The 21,145-nt window shown below is 47.0% G+C and overlaps 1 pseudogene; it reads left to right on the forward strand.

Moving 5' to 3' along the window:
- LOC127905991 (glutamate receptor ionotropic, NMDA 2B-like) overlaps positions 1-21,145 on the forward strand; it is a 135,577-nt pseudogene that overhangs the window by 107,100 nt on the left and 7,332 nt on the right.

The raw sequence follows: 21,145 nt of genomic DNA on the forward strand, positions 1-21,145 counted from the left end.
CCCGTAAGATAAAATACGGAACGGTTCCGTATTTCACTGAAAGAATAAACGTCTTGTTTACGAGATGATAGTTTCCGGATTCGACCAAATTAATGACCTAAGGCTCGTATTTCTGTGTGTTATGTTATAACTAAGTCTATGATTTGATAGAGCAGTCTGACTGAGCGATGGTAGGCACCAGCAGGCTCGTAAGCATTCATTCAAACAGCACTTTCGTGCGTTTGCCAGCAGCTGTTTATGACTTCAAGCCTATCAACTCCCGAGAATAGGCTGGTGTAACTGATGTGAAATGGCTAGCTAGTTAGCGGGGTGCGCGCTAATAGCGTTTCAAACGTCACTCGCGCTGAGACTTGGAGTGGTTGTTCCCCTTGCTCTGCAAGGGCCGCGGCTTTTGTGAAGCGATGGGTAACGCTGCTTCGAGGGTGGCTGTTGACGATGTGTTCCTGGTTCAAGCCCAGGTGGGAGCGAGGAGAGGGACGGAAGCTATACTGTTACACTGGCAATACTGAAGTGCCTATAAGAACATCCAATAGTCACGGGTTAATGAAATACAAATGGTATAGAGAGAAATAGTCCTATAATTCCGATAATAACTACAACCTAAAAACATCTTACCTGGGAATATTGAAGACTCATGTTAAAAGGAACCACCAGCTTTCATATGTTCTCATGTTCTGAGCAAGGAATTTAAACGTTAGCTTTCTTACATGACACATATTGCACTTACTTTCTTTTTCTTTCACTTTTACTTTGTTTTTGCATTATTTAAACCAAGTTGAATATGTTTCATTATTTATTTGAGGCTAAATTGATTTTATTGATGTATTATATTAAGTTAAAATAAGTGTTCATTCAGTATTGTTGTAATTGTCATTATTACAACAACAAAAAAATAAAAAATCGGACGACTAATCAATATCGGCTTTTTTTGGGTCCTCCAATAATCGGTATCGGCATTGAAAAATCATAATCGGTCGACCTCTAGTCTTAATAGGGTGTTGAGCCAGAACAGCCTCAGTGAACCTCGGCAGAGATTCTACAAGTGTCTGGAACTCTATTGGAGGGATGTGAGACCATTCTTCCATGAGAAATTCCATCATTTGATGTTTTGTTGACGGTGGTGGAAAACACTTTCATGCTCATCAAACTATTCAGTGACCACTCAGGGCATTGTCATCTTATTTGGGCATAGACATGTGAGCCAAAATAATGGCCTGCCCAGCATTTTTAAACATGACCCTAAGCATGATGGGATGTTAAGTGCTTAATTAACTCAGGAACCACACCTGCTTTCTATATAATATGAATCCCTCATTTACTCAAGTGTTTCCATTATTTTGGCAGTTACATGTAGATGTCACAGTCAAACGCTCTTTCCCTTTTCCGTGTGTGGATGTGTGTGGATGTGTGTGGATGACAGGGGCTGACGTGTGAATGTGTGTGGATGACAGGGGCTGACGTGTGAATGTGTGTGGATGACAGGGGCTGACGTGTGAATGTGTGACTGTGACTCCATGCTGGCATGCTGAGGTCTGTGGAGAGCTGCTCTGTGTGGAGAGGAAGTGAGGGGTCGGGTCCTCAGGGAAGCGGATGGGAGAACATTGATAGTGGTGAGCTTTTCTAGTGGTTCAGTATATGTAGTTACTGGTGTGCAGTGTGCCGGTCTGCCTGGCTAGTGTTGCCGGGCATGTTGTTGGGCATGCTGCTTAGCTCTCAATGCAGAGACCATTCAGTTCAGGAGGGTAGCACAAAAATGAGCATGTGCAGTACGGACAAATACACACACACACGCACGTCACTCTCAGCTCCAGTCATGCCTCATTGTCATTTATTTATCTATCTATTGTGTGCGTGGTTTTGAGGCAGAGTGTTGCCATGGAAACAGTAACCCAGGAAAGAAAAGAGAGATAGGCAGAGAGAGAGAGGCGGAGAGACAGGCGGAGAGAGAGAGAGGCATAGAGAGAGTGGCGGAGAGAGAAGCGGAAAGAGAGGCAGAGCGAGAAGCAGAGAGAGAGAGGCAGAGAGAGAGAGGCAGAGAGAGACAAGCAGAGAGAGAGAGGCAGAGAGAGAAGCAGAGAGAAGCAGAGAGAGAGAGGCAGAGAGAGAGAGGCAGAGAGAGAGAAGCAGAGAGAGAGAGGCAGAGAGAGAGGCAGAGAGAGAGGCAGAGAGAGAGAGAGCAGAGAGAGAGAGGCAGAGAGAGAGAAGCAGAGAGAGAGAAGCAGAGAGAGAGGCAGAGAGAGAGAGGCAGAGAGAGTGAGGCAGAGAGAGAGGCAGAGAGAGAGCAGGCAGAGAGAGAGGCAGAGAGAGAAGCAGAGAGAGAGAGGCAGAGAGAGACACAGAGAGAGAGAGGCATAGAGAGAAGCAGAGAGAGAGAGAGAGAGAGAAGAGGCAGAAGAGTGTAGAATGGGGGTTGGCAGAGAAAGGATTTGAGCTCACCTGACAGAAACACTCATGTTCTCACACACACACACACACACACACACACACACACACACACACACACACACACACACACACACACACACACACACACACACACACACACACACACACTGGCACACATATATCTGACAGCTAGAAAACAGAGAGAAACCGCTGACATGAAACAGAAGCACATTGGAAGGGGTTGCAATGTCAGTCAGGAGACTGTTGCAGTGCTGTCCTGTCTGCCTCCTCACTGCAGCCATACAGTAGACATGCTCACTGCTCTATTCCGTTCTATCCTATTCTACTCTATTCTGCTGTATTCTATTTTATTCTATTTTCACTGCACCCATATCACCACTCTACTCTATGTGTGGCAATAAGAGCCTTACTAACCTGAATCTCTATTCCTGTCCAGGTACCTGATGAACGTGACGTTTGAGGGCCGGAACCTGTCCTTCAGTGAGGACGGCTACCAGATGCATCCCAAACTGGTCATCATCCTACTGGACAAGATGAGGCAGTGGGACAAGGTAAGGTTTCAGCTCTGTACGGTGTATCTGTGTGTGTGTGTCTGTGTGTGTGTGTGTGTTTTTATATTTCTACGTCTCACTGTATGTCTCTTTCTTTCTCTTGCTCTACTTCTTTCTCCTATTATTCTGTTTTTTTCTCCCCTCTCTAATCATGCTCTGCAATCTATATTCTGTCCTCTGATCAGAGAGCAAGGTGACTCCATCCCGCCTTCTCTCTCCTCTCCTCTCCTCTCCTCTCCTCTCCCTCACTCTCATGTTTAATTCTTAGCTTGACTTCCAGCCAGACCACTTTCTTGGATTCTAATGAGTGCAGGTTTCCACCCCCTCTCTCTCTCTCTCTCTCTCTCTCTCTCTGTCCCTCTCTCTCTCTCTTTATCTGTCCCTCTCTCTCTCTCTCTCTCTCTCTCCCTCTCTCTTTTTTTCTCTCTCTCTCTCTCTCTCTCTCTCTCTCTCCTCTCTCTCTTTTCTCTCTCTCTCTCTCTCTCTCTCTCTCTCTCTTCTCTCTCTCTCTCTCTCTCTCTCTCTCTCTCTCTCTCTCTCTCTCTCTCTCTCTCTCTTCTCTGTCTCTCTCTCTCTATCTCTCTCTCTCTCTCTCTCTCTCTTTTTCTCTCTCTCTCTCTCTCTCTCTCTCTCTCTCTTTCCTCTCTCTTTTCTCTCTCTCTCTCTCTCTCTCTCTCTCTCTCTCTCTCTCTCTTTTCTCTCTCTCTCTCTCTCTCTCTCTCTCTCTCTCTTCTCTCTTCCTCTCTCTCTCTTTCTCTCTCTCTTTTTCTCTCTTTCTCTCTCTCTTTCTTTTCTCTCTCTCTCTCTCTCTCTCTCTCTCTCTCTCTCTCTCTCTCTCTCTCTCTCTCTCTCTCTCTCTCTCTCTCTCTCTCTCTCTCTCTTTCTTCTTCTCTTCTTTCTCTCTTCTTTTTCTCTCTTTCTCTCTCTCTTTCTCTCTCTCTCTCTCTTTTCTCTGTTCTCTCTCTCAAAGCTCTCTTTTTTTTCTCTCTCAAAGTTCTCTCTCTCTCTCTCTCTCTTTCAACTCTCTTCTTTCTCTCTCTCTCTTCTCACATCTCAGAAGTTTAAAAACTCTAAAGACATTCTCAAATGTCTCTCTCTCTCTCTCTCTTTATCTCTACAAATTTCTCTGAATCTTCTCTTTCTCTCTCTTCTCTCTTTCTCTCTCTCTCTCTCTCTCTCTCTCTCTCTCTCTCACTCTCTCTCTCTCTCTCTCTCTCTCTTCTCCTCTCTCCCTCTCTAGTTCTCTCTCTCTCTCTGTCCCTCTAACCCTTCCTTCTCTCTCTGGAGGTCTCCTCTCACCTCTCTCTCTAGCCTTCTCAGTCTGCTGCAGCCTTCTCTCTCTTCCTCAGCCTGCTCTCTCTTTCTCTCTCTCTCAATTCAATTCAATTCAATTCAAGGGGCTTTATTGGCATGGGAAACATGTGTTAACATTGCCAAAGCAAGTGAGGTAGACAACATACAAAGTGAATATATAAAGTGAAAAACAACAAAAATTAACAGTAAACATTACACATACAGAAGTTTAAAAACAGTAAAGACATTACAAATGTCATATTATATATATATATATATATACAATGTACAAATAGTTAAAGGACACAAGATAAAATGAATAAGCATAATCTCTCTCTCTCTCTCTCTCTCTCTCTCTCTCTCTCTCTCTCTCTTTCTCTCTTTCTCTCTCTCTCTCTTTCTCTTTCTCTCTCTGTCCCTCTCACTCCTTCCCTATTCCTCTGCCCTTTTGAAGTAGTTCTGAAGCTCTAGAGTGTCCGGTCCAGTAACCCTTCCTTCTCTGTCTGGAGGTATCCATCTGGCACCGGGGCTCTGTAGCCTTGTCAGTCTGCTGCAGCCTTGTCAGTCTTCCTGCAGCCTGCCAACTTTCCTCTCTGCGGTGTGTGTGTGGGTGTGTGTGTGTGAGCGTATGGATCTTTGTGCATGCACGGACGTGCACCAACTCCTTGTCCAGCCCCCATCTTGACAGGCCCCATTAGTTGATCATCCATATACATTTACACCCAGCCATTCCCTGAAATAAGTGCTGCTGTTGGAGTAGAGGGCAAAAGACAGAGTCTTCAGGTATGATTTGTCTGCAGCAGTGATGGTGAGAATTGAGTAAATGATGGTGCTAATTCAGAGCTGGGGATTGGAGGGTCCTCCAGGAATCGAGTTGGATACTCTGGTCCGGGAGTGCTTTCATTTGCATACGAATTATCTCTCCTCCCTCTCTACCTCTCTCTGTCGTCCGCCCTCGTTCTGAATTCTACTCTCTTTCCCCCGTTCCTCTGCCGTCCTTCACGGTAACCTTTCTCCTACCCAGTGTGCTGTGTGTCCCAGTCCTCTTCTCTCCTACCCAGTGTGCTGTGTGTCCCAGTCCTCCTTTCTCCTACCCAGTGTGCTGTGTGTCTCAGTCCTCGTTTCTCCTACCCAGTGTGCTGTGTGTCCCAGTCCTCCTTTCTCCTACCCAGTGTGCTGTGTGTCCCAGTCCTCCTTTCTCCTACCCAGTGTGCTGTGTGTCCCAGTCCTCCTTTCTCCTACCCAGTGTGCTGTGTGTCCCAGTCCTTCTTTCTCCTACCCAGTGTGCTGTGTGTCCCAGTCCTCCTTTCTCCTACCCAGTGTGCTGTGTGTCCCAGTCCTCCTTTCTCCTACCCAGTGTGCTGTGTGTCCCAGTCCTCCTATCTCCTACCCAGTGTGCTGTGTGTCCCAGTCCTCCTTTCTCCTACCCAGTGTGCTGTGTGTCCCAGTCCTCCTATCTCCTACCCAGTGTGCTGTGTGTCCCAGTCCTTCTTTCTCCTACCCAGTGTGCTGTGTGTCCCAGTCCTCCTTTCTCCTACCCAGTGTGCTGTGTGTCCCAGTCCTCCTTTCTCCTACCCAGTGTGCTGTGTGTCCCAGTCCTTCTTTCTCCTACCCAGTGTGCTGTGTGTCCCAGTCCTCCTATCTCCTACCCAGTGTGCTGTGTGTCCCAGTCCTTCTTCCTCCTACCCAGTGTGCTGTGTGTCCCAGTCCTCCTTTCTCCTACCCAGTGTGCTGTGTGTCCCAGTCCTCCTTTCTCCTACCCAGTGTGCTGTGTGTCCCAGTCCTCCTATCTCCTACCCAGTGTGCTGTGTGTCCCAGTCCTTCTTTCTCCTACCCAGTGTGCTGTGTGTCCCAGTCCTTCTTTCTCCTACCCAGTGTGCTGTGTGTCCCAGTCCTTCTTTCTCCTACCCAGTGTGCTGTGTGTCCCAGTCCTCCTTTCTCCTACCCAGTGTGCTGTGTGTCCCAGTCCTCGTCTCTGGTTGCTCTCTGCCCAACCGCCTGCTGACGTGATAGAACAAGCTACAACTCACTCTTCTTCCTTTCTTTCTTTCTGTCGGTCTTTCACTCATTCACTCACTCTGTCCCCAACCTTTTTGGTGTTTGTTTAAGGCTCGTTAATGCTTCCTTATTATAATAAAAATAGTAGCAGTTTGAATTTAAACACATTTTTCAAGGGGTCCATTTCCACAATGCAACTAAATATGCATTGGCAAATAGTCCCCCCAAATGCAGACATCAATCTGAATCCAAAACCAGAATTCCAATGTGAACACAGAAGCCAGCCTTATGGAGTGTGTTTGTTCACTGTCTCAGGTGGGGAAGTGGGAGAACGGCTCCCTGTCCATGAAGTACCACGTCTGGCCTCGCTTTGAGATCTACTCAGGGGCAGAGAGCCGGGAGGATGACCACCTTTCCATCGTTACGCTGGAGGAGGCTCCGTTTGTCATCGTGGAGGACGTTGACCCCCTCAGTGGCACGTGTATGAGGAACACTGTGCCCTGCAGGAGACAGCTCCAAACAATGTGAGGGGAAAACTCTCCACAACACTGTCTAGTGCCACGTACAATGTCTGTTACACAATGTATATCCTTAACACTACTGTAATGTGTATAATACCACAACAATGTATTCAACTATAATGTAAAGTATTGATGTCAAAGCAGTGTCCAAGTCTATCATTTTAAGCTGTATAATAATGCTAGTTATGCTCCTTATAGTGTTCCACTATAAGGGTCATACAAAAGCCTTTAGACCCTCAAACTCCATTCTTACAGTACATTATAAGTACCTGCCATCTGCCTCCAGTATCTCTACATCTGTACTGAGTTGTATTAAGCCTCTAACTGTGTGGGTACGTCATGTCCTGTGTCTCAATATGTTCCTCTCTCCACCCTGTCTCACTCTGCTGTGGCAACATGGCCATGATGGTATCCAAATCCAGGCTAGCGGGGTAGGAAGTACTCTGTTAAAGTCTCTAGAAAGCCGAGTGCTTTAAGCATGCTGATAATGTTCCCCTCCATCTAATCTCTGTCTAAACATACGTTGTTCAGCATGGAAAAAATATCTTTGCCTGCCGCCTGGAGATGTATGAATGCCTGGTGTTAATAAGGCCTATTGTTCTCCCTCACCTTTGACATATTTTTTTACGTTTGCTCAGTCTGTCTATTCCTGTTGCACTTCCCCTACTATATCTCCCCCTCTTCTGTTCTGTTGCTTTCTCTCTTCCTTTCCTCCATTTTATGATAATTCTCTGCTGCTCTCCTCCTCCCTCGCTCTTTCCCTCTCTCTTTCCCTCTCCCTTTCTCTCTCTCTTTCCCTCTCCCTTTCCCTCTCTCTTTCCCTCTCCCTTTCTCTCTCTCTTTCCCTCTCCCTTTCTCTCTCTCTTTCCCTCTCCCTTTCTCTCTCTCTTTCCTCTCCCTTTCTCTCTCTCTTTCCCTCTCCCTTTCTCTCTCTCTTTCCCTCTCCCTTTCTCTCTCTCTTTCCCTCTCCCTTTCCCTCGCTCTTTCCCTCTCCCTTTCTCTCTCTCTTTCCCTCTCCCTTTCCCTCTCTCTTTCTCTCTCTCTTTCCCTCTCTCTTTCCCTCTCTCTTTCCCTCTCCCTTTCCCTCTCCTTTCTCTCTCTCTTTCCCTCTCCCTTTCCCTCTCCCTTTCCCTCTCCCTTTCCCCTTTCTCTCTCTCTTTCCCTCTCCCTTTCCCTCTCCCTTTCCCTCTCTCTTTCCCTCTCCCTTTCCCTCTCTCTTTCCCTTTCTCTCTCTCTTTCCCTCTCTCTTTCCCTCTCTCTTTCCCTCTCTCTTTCCCTCTCCCTTTCCCTCTCCCTTTCCTCTCTTTCTCTTTCCCTCTCTCCTCTCCCTCTCTCCTTTCTCTTTCTCTCTCTTTCCCTCTCCTTTCCCTCTCTCTTTCCCTCTCCTTTCCCTCTCCTTTCTCTCTCTCTTTCCCTCTCCCTTTCCCTCTCCCTTTCCCTCTCTCTTCCCTCTCTCTTTCTTTTCCTCTCTCCCTTTCCCTCTCTCCTTTCCCCTCTTTCCCTCTTTCCCTCTCCCTTTCCCTCTCTCTTTCCCTCTCCCTTTCCCTCTCCCTTTCCCTCTTTCCCTCTTTCCCTCTCTCCCTTTCCCTCTTTCTCTCCTTTTCCTCTCTCTCTTTCCCTCTCCCTTTCTCTCTCTCTTTCCCTCTCTCTTTCCCTTTTCCCTCTCTCTTTCCCCTCCCTTTCCCTCTCTCTTTCCCTCTCCCTTTCTCTCTCCCTTTCTCTCTCTCTTTCTCTCTCTCTTTCCCTCTCTCTTTCCCTCTCTCTTTCCCTCTCTCTTTCCCTCTCCCTTTCCCTCTCTCTTTCCCTCTCTCTTTCCCTCTCTCTTTCCCTCTCCCTTTCCCTCTCCCTTTCTCTCTCCCTTTCTCTCTCTCACTCTTAGAAATAAAACCGTTGATTCTGGGATCTATATCAAGCGCTGCTGTAAGGGTTTCTGCATCGACATCCTGAAGAAGATCGCCAAGCACGTCAAGTTCACCTACGACCTCTACCTGGTGACCAACGGAAAACACGGCAAGAAGATCAACGGCACCTGGAACGGCATGGTGGGAGAGGTGGGACTCCGGAGCTGCAGCTAGTCTGTCTGTGTATGATGGTGTCATGGGGGTTAGCTACCTGTGTCAGTCTGTCTGTTTAGCAGTCTGCAGGTATCAATCTGTCAACTGTATCTTATGTTTGTCTGTCTCTGTTTGTCTGCCAGTGTCTGTGTCTGTCTGTATCTGTGTCAGTGGCTATCCCAACCGGAACCATGCCCTCTGTTATTAACTTGGAGCCACCTGGAAGGAAAACTCATTCTGAGTGACTGATAGACAGACGTTCCTCTTCCACTTGCATGTCACCAGTTTGTTCATTTGGGCATCAGCTAATGTCAGTCAGGTTAAGTACCTCACTCAAGGGTAAAGAGCAGTCTACCATGAAAGTCCAGTTTGTGTTATAAGGATGTTGCGTAATCGACATTGGTCCCAAGGTAAGGTTGTTGTCAGTTCTAATATACAGCAGTAGCAGCAGCTGCACTGAGGCAGAGAGCAGCAGAGTTTTTAGTTTACAACTTTTTTACAAACTTCAGGAAAATTCTAATGTTGCCCCTCACCTTGGTAACAGTCCAAAGGCTGTGGGTAAAAATACGTAGTGGGAGTTTACTGTAGCAGAGGATGTTCTGGTTGGAATAACCTTCCACTGTCATAGTCAGGACTACATATCCACTGTCATAGACAGGACTACATATCCACTGTCATAGTCAGGACTACATATCCACTGTCGTAGTCAGGACTACATATCCACTGTCATAGTCAGGACTACATATCCACTGTCATAGACAGGACTACATATCCACTGTCATAGTCAGGACTACATATCCACTGTCATAGACAGGACTACATATCCACTGTCATAGACAGTTCTACATATCCACTGTCATAGTCAGGACTACATATCCACTGTCATAGACAGGACTACATATCCACTGTCATAGTCAGGACTACATATCCACTGTCATAGACAGGACGACATATCCACTGTCATAGACAGGACTACATATCCACTGTCATAGACAGGACTACATATCCACTGTCATAGACAGGACTACATATCCACTGTCATAGACAGTTCTACATATCCACTGTCATAGTCAGGACTACATATCCACTGTCATAGACAGGACTACATATCCACTGTCATAGTCAGGACTACATATCCACTGTCATAGACAGGACTACATATCCACTGTCATAGACAGGACTACATATCCACTGTCATAGACAGGACTACATATCCACTGTCATAGACAGGACTACATATCCACTGTCATAGACAGGACTACATATCCACTGTCATAGACAGGACTACATATCCACTGTCATAGACAGGACTACATATCCACTGTCATAGACAGGACTACATATCCACTGTCATAGACAGGACTACATATCCACTGTCATAGACAGGACTACATATCCACTGTCATAGTCAGGACTACATATCCACTGTCATAGACAGGACTACATATCCACTGTCATAGACAGGACTACATATCCACTGTCATAGACAGGACTACATATCCACTGTCATAGACAGGACTACATATCCACTGTCATAGACAGGACTACATATCCACTGTCATAGTCAGGACTACATATCCACTGTCATAGTCAGGACTACATATCCACTGTCATAGACAGGACTACATATCCACTGTCATAGACAGGACTACATATCCACTGTCATAGTCAGGACTACATATCCACTGTCATAGACAGGACTACATATCCACTGTCATAGTCAGGACTACATATCCACTGTCATAGACAGGACTACATATCCACTGTCATAGTCAGGACTACATATCCACTGTCATAGACAGGACGACATATCCACTGTCATAGACAGGACTACATATCCACTGTCATAGACAGGACTACATATCCACTGTCATAGTCAGGACTACATATCCACTGTCATAGACAGGACTACATATCCACTGTCATAGACAGGACTACATATCCACTGTCATAGACAGGACTACATATCCACTGTCATAGTCAGGACTACATATCCACTGTCATAGACAGGACTACATATCCACTGTCATAGACAGGACTACATATCCACTGTCCTACTACAGTATAATCCACATTGACAGTATATATTTCAGCCATTTAGCAGACTATCTTATTCAAAGCGTATCTCACACTCTTAATGACCCCAGATCTGCACACGACGACCGCATGGATCACATAGATGCCTCTTGACTTACACAATGCATCAGAGCTGTGCACAAAAGAGAGAAAGAAGTCACTGCAGGGTTAAAGTTGGTCCTCTCCATTTTGTGCTGACTTCATTTTGCTCACTGGTGTCGGCATTGATGGAGGGAAGGCAGCCACTAATCCTCGTAATCCAAAATATTTGAGGCAATACTCTTGATTACGTGAGTTTGGCTTCAAACATCGACAGACGCGAACACAGAACACACACGCAAGAGTTCTCGCTCGCTCACTCATTCTCAGTACCACCCACACAGGTCACTTTCATAACGGAGAGAGTACAAGCCGTGGGAGGGAGAATACGGAAAGCGAGAGGAAGTGGGTACACTGCTGGACAGACTTGCTCCCCCTGGGGGGGACACACACACTAACACAAACAAATGCTTGGCACGCAAACCTACAGACCACAGGTAAAGGAAATAGTCTCACCCCCCCTCTCTTTCCCTCCCTCTGTCATTCACATTTACACCTTATGAACTCAGTCAGTTCTGTCCCACTTTACCCCGGCGCTGTAGGGCCCAGGTATTTAGGGCTAAATATACCTGGAGAGATGAAGGGGCACGAAGGGAGGGATGGAAAGCAGGGAGGGAGGAGAGGAAGGAGGAGGCAATGGGGTGGCTATTTCAAGCTGCCATGACCCACTCTGCTAACCCAATTCTCCCTCCCTTGTTCTGTCTCCCCCCCCTCGTTCTCTCTCTCTCTCCCTCCCTCGTTCTCTCTCTCTCTCCCTCCCTCCCTCGTTCTCTCTCTCCCTCCCTTGTTGTCTTTCTCCCTCCCTCCCTCCCTCCCTCCCTCCCTCTCTCTCTCCCTCCCTTGTTGTCTTTCTCCCTCCCTCCCTTGTTGTCCCTCCCTCCCTCCCTCCCTCCCTCCCTCCCTCCCTCCCTCCCTCCCTCCCTCCCTCCCTCCCTCCCCCTCCCTCCCTCCCTCCCTCCTCCTCTCTTCTCCCTCCCTTGTTCTGTCTGTTCTGCCTTCCTTCCCTCGTTTTGTTTCTCTCTCCTTCCCCTCCCGCACTGTGGATCACAAGTCTCCACTTGGACTGTTCTTGATGTGTAGACACGGTCTCTCATTGACCTTTCTCTTTCTCTCTCTCTACCGTCTCTCTCTCCACCTCTCTCTCTCAGGTGGAGACGAAGAAGGCCCACATGGCTGTGGGCTCCCTCACCATCAACAAGGAGAGGTCAGAGGTCATTGACTTCTCGGTTCCCTTCATCGAGACAGGCATCAGCGTCATGGTATCCCGTAGCAACGGCACCGTCTCGCCCTCTGCCTTCCTCGGTGAGTGTGACCCACAAACAAACTCTGCCAACGCTGCCAACTTTACAGTATCACCCAAATGTTCCATCCAGTGTGTACTGAGACTGAATTATAATGTGCTTAAATCTCTCCCTTTCTGTCTGTCTCATTCCCCTCCTATATTTTCTTTCTTACTCCCACTCTCTCTGACTTCCTCTCCCTCACCTCTATCTCACTCACTTTTTGTTTCTCTGTGTACTCTTCATTTGCATATTTTTATCTCACTCGCCCTCCCTCCGTTGGCCTTTCTCTCTCTCTCTCTCTGCCTCTCTCTCAGAGCCCTTCAGTGCTGATGTGTGGGTGATGATGTTCGTGATGCTGCTGCTGGTTTCGGCGATTGCTGTGTTTGTGTTTGAGTACCTCAGCCCTGTGGGCTACAACCGCTGTCTGGCCGACGGTAGAGGTGAGAGGGTCTGGCTCCACACCGGAACGAACGTCTCTCTCACAATCGCACACACGCGCATACACACACACATACACATTTTTCTCTTTCTCTTCCTCATTCTGTCACTTGCTCACTCACTCTCTCTCTCTCTCTCTCTCTCTCACACACACACACACACACACACACACACACACACACACACACACACACACACACACACACACACACACACACACACACACACACACACACACACACACACACACACACACACACACACACACACACACACACACACACACACACACACTGCTTTGCACAGTGACCTTCCCCAACTCCCACATGGCAGCCAGTAAACCCTGATCACCCTCCTCCCCAGCTCCTTCTCCCCAGCCCCTCCTCCTCCCCAGTCCCTCCTCCTCCCCAGCCCCTCCTCCTGTCCTCCTTCACCTCTCAGAGCCCAGTGCAGGTGAAGTCTCTTCTCATTGATTTCAACACGCCTCCCCTGGATCTTCATGTATTTTAATGTGGGCCCTGTGTTTTGCATGCATTTCCATATTCTCAGGAATCACATGTCAGGCCTGACAGGGATGGGCCCGTTTTTATTACATCTCCCAGCTTAAAATAAATCATCAACGTCTCTTCATCCTATTCATGATGGGACTATATTTAGAGACCATATCTTTTTTTAATCTCTCTCATCCTTCATGTTCTGGAGAATAAGACCCTCTTTCCTAAAGCATTGTAGGAGTGCTATTGTTAGCTGGTCATACACTAGTCTTGGGAATTCAGTGTTTGTGCGAATTGGATCAAGTGTTGGATTCCATCTAGTGATACTCATGGTGGCTACTTACAGAACAGTAAATACAACTGATGTGCCAAAAAGTATTATCATGATGGATTCAATCTTGTGTGGTAGTGACAGAACTACAGCACACATATATTCAACAACAATAGGCATACTTAGTAGTGGACTAAAGCCTCATCTGCACTACACTACAATTATCAGAATGACTCAGCACCATGGTCCAATCATTCGTTTTCCTCCAGCTTCCCTAGCCACATTGTGCTTCATGATCCTACAGCTAACCACAACATAACTACAACACTGAGACGCCTCCCTGAGACCACTGCTCATTGTGATCACTACCTGTCTCTCCATCAGAGCCTGGAGGGCCCTCCTTCACCATCGGCAAGGCCATCTGGCTGCTGTGGGGTCTGGTCTTCAACAACTCTGTCCCAGTGCAGAACCCCAAGGGTTGGACTAGTAAGATCATGGTGTCGGTGTGGGCCTTCTTCGCTGTCATTTTCCTGGCCTCCTACACTGCCAACCTGGCAGCCTTCATGATCCAGGAGGAGTATGTGGACCAGGTGTCTGGACTCAGCGACAAGAAGGTAAGGCCTGTCATTAAACTTCATTCGTCCTTTACTCGCTCTTTCTTACTAGCTCTCTCCTCTCCTTATCTCACCTCCATTCCATCTCACTGTCCATCTTTCCTTGATTCTCTTGATTTCTATCTCTCACTCTGTCCTCTGCCTGCCACCACTTTCCTCACGCCATCATTATTTCTACACCTCTTATCTCTCTCTCTTGCTCCGTCTCTGTTTCTCTCTCTCCCTATCTCCTCCCCTCAGTTCCAGAGACCCAATGACTTCTCCCCTCCGTTCCGGTTTGGGACGGTCCCTAACGGCAGCACGGAAAGGAACATCAAGAACAACTACAAGGAGATGCATGGCTACATGATCAAGTTCCACCAGAAGAATGTGGATGAGGCCCTGTATGGTCTGAAGACTGGGTGAGCAGGGGGAATGGGGTCTTAGACTGGGTGAGGAGGGGGAATGGGGTCTTAGACTGGGTGAGGAGGGGGAATGGGGTCTTAGACTGGGTGAGGAGGGGGAATGGGGTCTTAGACCGGGTGAGGAGGGAGAACAGGGCCTTAGACTGGGTGAGCAGGGGAATGGGGTCTTAGACTGGGTGAGCAGGGGGAATGGGGTCTTAGACTGGGTTAGCAGGGGGAATGGGGTCTTAGACTGGGTGAGGAGGGGGAATGGGGCCTCAGAAAGGGGGAATGGGAGAATGGGGCCTTATACTTGGGGAATGGGGGAATGGGGCCTTAGAATAGGGCCTTGGACTGGGGGAATGGGGGAATGGGGCCTTAGACTGGTGGAATTAGGGAATGGGGCCTTAGAATAGGGCCTTGGACTGGGGGAATGGGGCCTTATACTTGGGGAATGGGGGAATGGGGCCTTAGACTGGTGGAATTAGGGAATGGGGCCTTAGAATAGGGCCTTGGACTGGGGGAATGGGGCCATAGACTGGGGGAATAAGAGGAAGGGGGCCTTAGACTGGGGGAATGGTGGAATGGGGCCTTAGACTGGGGGAATGAGGGAATGGGGCCTTAGACTGGGGGGATGAGGGAATGGGGCCTTAGACTGGGGGAATAAGGGGAATGGGGCCTTAGACTGGGGGAATGGGGCCTTAGACTGGGGGAATGGGGCCTTAGACTGGGGGAATGAGGGAATGAGGCCTTAGACTGGGGGAATGAGGGAATGGGGCCTTAGACTGGGGGAATGAGGGAATGGGGCCTTAGACTGGGGGAATAAGGGGAATGGGGCCTTAGACTGAGGGAATGGGCCAGCCTTAGATTGAGGGAATGGGGCCTTAGTTTGGGGGAATGGGGCCTTAGACTGGGGGAATAAGGGGAATGGGGCCTTAGACTGAGGGAATGGGCCAGCCTTAGATTGGGGGAATGAGGGAATGGGGCCTTAGGTTGGGGGAATGGGGACTTAGACTGGGGAAATAGGTGAACATGTATTCTATTTTATTTTATGTATTTTTTAATATCTTAGTTGAATCATTCTCCTTGTTTTTCATTAAAAGCCCTGGTTTTATTCATTTCCCAGCACAACAGTGTATACCATTATACAGTATGTGACAACTGTAGCCCTTGGCAAAGCAGGCAGAAGTCTATTATCCTTATCACAACATTAGGGCTACTTAGCAGGCTAATTGGGATGAGTAGTTACAGTGTAAAGCTAGGCCAGAAGTGATTACTGTAAATTCTCTCGTTAGTAAACTGGACGCCTTCATCTACGACGCAGCAGTGCTGAACTACATGGCCGGGAGGGACGAGGGCTGTAAGCTGGTGACCATCGGCAGTGGGAAGGTGTTTGCCTCCACGGGCTACGGCATCGCCATCCAGAAGGAGTCTGGCTGGAAGAGACACGTCGACCTGGCCATCCTTCAGCTCTTTGGAGACGGTGAGATCGGCGCTCAGTTAGAATTACATACAGTTTGACTTCATGTACTTCAGCTAGGGAGTCGTGCCATTTTACTGAGGGTTTTAATGGTGTTCTTTGATGGAAAACAGGCAGGTTTTTCCGGTCAGATTACTTGCCTTCATCTGAAGAGAAATACAATAAAACAAAAAGATTGGGAAGATATTTGAGAGTGTGCTGTCGTCATTTTCCGCCATTGAATTATAGATGACTGTGTACTTTTGGAATACTTGCCAACTGGCTAAAATATAGAACACACAATCCTACAGGTATTGTCTATGTATGTTATATGGTGTATAGTAAGGTTGTGTCCCACCTTGGTTGAGCACCAGTCAGAGCTGCATTCAAAGCCATATAGAAGTCGTTTTTCTCTCTGCAGCTTGTCTGTGCTGGAGCCACTTTATCTGGGTGTGTTCCAGCCTGTCTTGAGGATCCTGGACCAAGGCCCCTCCAGGCCCCACTATAGTGTCCTAGTTAGAGGTGCCAGTAAAGCTGCTGGTGTATTCTACACTCTGTGGACAAGGGGTGTGTGTGAATGTGGGTCAGCTCTATGAAGACTGTGTGTGTCGGTCTCTGTGTCTGCCTACTGAATGTACAGGTGTGTTTTAAGACCTGTTTGTAAGCTTTGTATAAGGAGTGTGTTTTCTGTATTTAGGGATCGGTGACAATACGTTATTGTGTATGTGTTATAGTATACAGTTTCTTGTAGAATTTCTCGTGTGTGAATGTGTGAATATGGGTCATCAGCTTGTGCTGTCCCCTGTGTACAGCCAGCCAAAACTTAGCAAGTGGCCCTCAATGTCACATTGACACGCCCCAACATGCACTCCTCTCAGTGTGACCTAGATTGAGAAAGCGATCCTCACGTGCTGAGAGACCAGGGGCCTATGACGGGTGCAGACGGGGGCCTGGCTGGTTTGATGATGAGGCTCGCAGACAGTCACTTAGAGCATAGGAGGATGCCTAGGGCCCTAGGGAGCTCTGGTCTCGCAGACGCCACCGAGCCCCATCTCTCACACCAGTCGCCCTTGTCGTCCAGGAGCCACGCAGGCGCAGCAGGCAGTGGGCCCTGTGTTTGATCATCTCTCTGTGTGTGTGTGTGTGGGTGTGTGTGTTCATGCACGGTCCGCCAGAACTAACTGCTGCTGATGTTACACAAGGTGACCCACAAAGAGACAGATAGAGACTCTGGGACATGGCTGGACACGTAGACACACACATCATGCACGCACACTAATATTTCCATATACTCACGAGCACACATGGGTCTATTTGCTGGATCTGTAGTGTGCTGTCATGAATAAGAAAACTGGGATGTATTGTAAAACTTTATTCATTAAATTGCCACCAAAGGCTTTAAGTGCATTAGCCTTTAAGTATTTGTCCTCTACAGTTTTAGGTATCATTTTCAGACCTATATTTTCAATTGTCTTTCCCTACTCCTCATCTCTATACCTTTTCTCTGCTCACTTTGCATAAATCTCCCGTTCCAATATTTATCCTCTTGCTACATCATGTCCTCCCTTATCCACACCCTTCTCCTACTCCTTCCTTTCTCTCCCTCCACTCCTCCCTCCTTCTCCATACCCTGTCCCCACTCCTCCCTCCATCCGCCTGTTCCCACTCTCCCTCCTCTTCCCGTCCCCACTCTTCCTTGACTCCTCCCTCCATCCTGTCCCTCTCTCCAGGTGACATGGAGGAGCTGGAGGCCATGTGGCTGACGGGGATCTGCCACCATGAGAAGAACGAGGTGATGAGCAGCCAGCTGGACGTGGACAACATGGCCGGCGTCTTCTACATGCTGGGGGCGGCCATGGCTCTGTCGCTCATCACCTTCATCGCCGAGCATGCCTTCTACTGGCAACTGCGCTTCTGCTTCATGGGCTACTGCACGGGCAAGCCAGGCTTCGTCTTCTCCATCAGCAGGGTGAGCCAGTCCACTTCAGACACCCATAGTAACTGTCTGCACACACTCATACATGGCTGTTCTTCACTTAGGTTTTCTTCCTGTGATCTGCATCTGCGTCCTTTGGCATCTTTTTAGAGTTATGACCTTCATCATCAACCTCACATCCTCAACTTTACTGTCTCTAATACCCAGTACATGAGAGTGCTTTATTAAAGGTAGTCAGTCCATAAGGAAACCTGGTCAAGTAGAAGGCTTATCGGCCCTGATAGCAGAAATCAGCATGTAGTTTATGTCCACAGTGGCCAACCAATGCCAAACTCTGAGTTTAGTTTGAACACAGACAGCTTTCTTCTTTTGTTTTGATGCTAATGCCCGTTTCACATCCGGGGTAAATATTTACAAAATGTTGAGCCAAAATCAATTGTTCACTCAGCCAGAGAAATGAGGGTAGATTACTGGTTCTCCTGGGAGCAAAGTCACCCCGAGGTATTTGATTTGCAGTCCAACTGTTTTGACATGGCTCCAGTGTAACTCACCAAGGTGAAACACTTGACCACGTGGCTCATGTACGACAGTGTGCCACACAATCCATTGCTCGTTTCATTTGAAAACCAGGGCAGAGGAAAAACAGTGGATTATTTTGTGTCTAGTGTTATAGTGTCAATTTTAGTATGTGTTTGTCACTGTGTTGTTTGGGTGTGTATCCATGACAGTTGGCTTGTCATTCCAAAGACAGATTGGTCAGTAAGCGTTGATGATTAAACCATTAGCATTTGTATGAGGACAAGAATGAGGAAAATTAATGTTTGTATTTGTGTGAGGTTCCATTATGACATGCATTCATGATATTATTTCCTAGTTGTTGTGACGGTAAATATCTGGATGTGACCCTTGAATACAGCTCAATCTTAGAAAAAAATGTTCCAGAATGCCTCTCTGGCTGTCCCTATAGGAGAACCCGTTTTAGTTCCAGTCAGACCCTTTTTGGCTCCACATAGAACTATTTTGGGGTCTTTGGAACTCAAAAAGGTTCTACCTGGAACCAAAAAGGGTTCTTCAAAGGATTCTCCTATGGGGACAGCCGAAGATCCCTTTTAGGTTCTATATACCACCAGAGTATTCAGAGGAAACAACCTTCAATATCTTTATTTATTAGAATTCATCGCCACATACCAGATTTTCAAGGGATAATTAAACAACAATTGTCACTGATCCCTCCGGAACTTTCATCACTCACACCTGGCCCCTATTCCCACTGATTAGTAATTGTATATATGTACCCTTTGGTTTCCATTGGGCTGTCCATTATTGTTCCAATGTCCGTTGGTGCGTGTGAGTACCTGTGCTGTGTGTTTTGGGCTTTCGTGCCCTTGTGCATTGCGCAGATGATTACAAGTCTCGTCCCGTGTGATAATCATTGTGCGCGTGTGTATTTATTACAGGTACTCCTCGCTCTTTTGTTTGGGTTTCAACACCGTGTTTTGTGTACGTGTTTGTTTGGTCTTTGTCCCGTGCCCTTACACGGCACGCTGTCATTTGGGTCGTAATTAAAAATAAAACAAATCATTGTTACCGATGTGAGGGAAAGGATGGTTTATTCTCTTTTCACAATCCTGGGGTAAGGCTTCACATTGGTTCATTCTCATTTAGTTAGATATTTTCCGTTGACGCCCCTTTCCCTGTGCCACTGGATTGATTCTGTTTCTTCATTTCACAGCATACTCCAATAAACTGTACTATTATTACCGCAATTAACATTTAAGCTCAGCACTGTACGAATGAGAAATCTGTCACAGCTGACTGGAGTCTAGTGTCCAAGCCCTTGTTGGTTACAGTTTCCCCCCTCTGCGCTGGTGAAAAACAGTAAGCAGGGCTTCGTTAGCCAAGGTATTCCTCTTACACCTGCAACACTGTAACTAATTCACTAACTAATTCATCACACTGATTTAAGAAACCATCTAATGACGTTAGCTAAGAGTTTAGATAAGTACTGTAAATATATTAAACCTAATTGCTGCATCTTCAAATGGTCACATCGTAGTATTATTAGCGTAAAGCCACATATAGGCTACTCAAGGACAGGGCAGCTAGTGAATCGTTGAATTTGAAACCACATGTACACTCTGTAATAAGTTATAGATTGTTGGTGCCTCCATGACTTTACATTTCTAAGGCTTAGGCCAGAGCTATTACCATTCACACGTCCCTGCCCAAATACTCCCAGAGACAGTCTGGGACTGTTTACTTTATGTGGGCATGTGGAGTATCTCAGTTGAGTATGAAGCACCATTGATGATGCGAAGGCATTCTGTTGTTTTGTTGATTCATCTCTGCTAACAGCTCAAACGGAGCACACATGATGTCGTCTAACATTGCCAAGGGTTGAGGGTTGAGTAAACACAAGGACAGCATGTCACAGAGAATATGGGAGAGTCAGTAGCGGTGCGTGGGTAAAATCACTGGGGAAGCCAAGACAGAAAAAAAAGCCATATTACAACCTATGTGTTGAGATAATTGCGTTTGCTCTATAACTTGTTAGTTCACATGCCTTGCCACTGTGATATAGGCCTAAAACCGAGACAATAAGAAGACACAGTGGCAGAATAATTTCAACCGCACCTTTGTTTCATCACAAAACCAGAGAGCAACATCTGTCCGATAAAGTCCACAAAACATATTGCATGTAACAAAAAGCTACATGACCTGCAGCATGGTCAAGCAAGTTAATGTTTTCAACATTTTCGGACTACTAAACGACTATTGATTTAGAATCACGTAGAGTTCCCGCAAGTCACAAAGAAAACAGGAGCTGCCTCCACTATTCCAGCACCATTTCAACTTCAACATTTCAACACCATCAAATCACCTAATACATGATGTCTGTCTAATACAGTGACAACTAAAAGATACCAAAAACAATTTAGCCCAATCAACAGAAGATACATATGATGTGGCTGTCCACAATTCAGATTTGTGTGTGTAGAGAAACACCGACGCCATCCTTCTCTCTTTCATGTTGACGAAACCGTCTATGACTTACAGTACACACTTTTAGTTTATGTTGTCCTAGACTATCTGGCTAAAGTGCTCGCTCGCTAGCCCAACTTCCTTTCATGGGCAACGTTAGCTAGTTTACATTAGCCTACTACGTCTAGCTACATATTGAACTTCCATCCTCTCAGTTCAGGGGCACAACAATGTATTAATTTATGGTTAGATCAGAATCACTGTATATTCATTGACTAGTACGGAGA

This window comes from Oncorhynchus keta, chromosome 32 (genome assembly GCF_023373465.1).
Source record: "Oncorhynchus keta strain PuntledgeMale-10-30-2019 chromosome 32, Oket_V2, whole genome shotgun sequence".
In the NCBI taxonomy this organism is placed as follows: domain Eukaryota; kingdom Metazoa; phylum Chordata; class Actinopteri; order Salmoniformes; family Salmonidae; genus Oncorhynchus; species Oncorhynchus keta.